Genomic DNA, 1,321 nt, shown 5'->3' with positions numbered 1-1,321 from the left:
GCAGTCACACCATGACCTTCTCTAGAAAGGAAAATTAAAGCAACAACTTTCACTTTGTTTTCTATGTGGTTTGATTGCCCTGTCACAAGCACACACTGCTTTTCAAGTAATTTCTATTAGGATGTCTTCTCATAAATACTTCTCATGAGAATTTAACTACATACTCATTTTTTGAAAGTCGTCTTGGCAACGTTTATCCAAAAAAAAAAAAAATCATTAAAAGACACATACCCTTTGGCTCAGAAATTCTACTTAAATTAATTTATTATGAAGAAACAGGCAGAGCCCTCTTGGCTCCCTGAGCAGCTCCATGGCGGTTGGCAGGAACCAGCGCCTTCATGAGAGGCAGCAAAAAGGGAGGCAAGAAGAAAGTGGTTGATCCATTTTCTAAGAAAGATTGGTACAAACCTGCTAGGTTCAATATAAGAAATATTGGAAAAATACCAGTCACGAGAACTCAAGGAACTAAAATCACTTCTGATGGCTTCCAGGGTCGTGTTTTCGAAGTGAGCCTTGTGATCTGCAGAATGTTGAAGTTGCATTTAGAAAATTCAAGCTTATTCTGAGGCTGTTCACAGCAAATACTGCCTGACTAATTTCCATGGCATGAATCCTACATGTGACAAAATGTGCTCCATGGCCAACAAAATGGTGGACCATGACTAAAGCTCATGTTGACGTCAAGAATGCCAATGGTTATTTGCTTCATCTATTTTGTTTTGGCTTTACTACAAAACACAACATCAGATTTGGAAGCCCTCTTGCACTCAGGACCAACAGGTCCACCACATTCGGAAGAAGATGATAGAAATCATGACAGGTGCAGACAATTGACTTGAAATTAGTGGCCAATAAATTAATTCCATATGGCATTGGAAGACATAGAAAAGGCTGGCCAGTCGATTTATCCACTCCATGATGTCTTTGCTGGGACAATAAAAATGCTGAAGGAACCCAAGTTTGAGTTGGGAAAGCTCATGCAGCTGCACGGCAAAGGGAGTCATTCTGGACAAGCCAGTGGGGATGAGACCAGTGCTGACACTGAATGAGCTGATGGAGATGAGCCACCAGTCCAAGAATCTGTTGAAAATTCAGACATCTCATGGTGACAGATAACAAATCTTATTTGTGATGTTTAAAAAGATATGCAGAAATGTATGGAAAGGGGGACATAAAAGGATGCCCACTGCATGGTTATTCAGGAGTGCAAAATATTTAGAAATGGCCTAAATGTCAGCCATAGTAAGTTGGTTAAATTCCTAATCACTGGCCATCCATCCATTGGAATCTTATGTAACAATCAAAAATGATGATTTTGGTT

The 1,321-nt window shown here is 39.8% G+C and overlaps 1 pseudogene; it reads left to right on the top strand.

The window, feature by feature from the left end:
- The first annotated feature begins 310 nt into the window (after nt 1-310).
- On the top strand, nt 311-1,109 carry LOC116878505 (annotated as a pseudogene).
- Nucleotides 1,110-1,321: the final 212 nt, after the last annotated feature.

The sequence above is a fragment of the Lontra canadensis genome, unplaced genomic scaffold (genome assembly GCF_010015895.1).
Source record: "Lontra canadensis isolate GAN:19392208 unplaced genomic scaffold, GSC_riverotter_1.0 scaffold58, whole genome shotgun sequence".
NCBI classification, from domain to species: domain Eukaryota; kingdom Metazoa; phylum Chordata; class Mammalia; order Carnivora; family Mustelidae; genus Lontra; species Lontra canadensis.
Note: the sequence above shows the minus strand (reverse complement) of the source record. Positions and strands in the feature narration are given on the sequence as shown.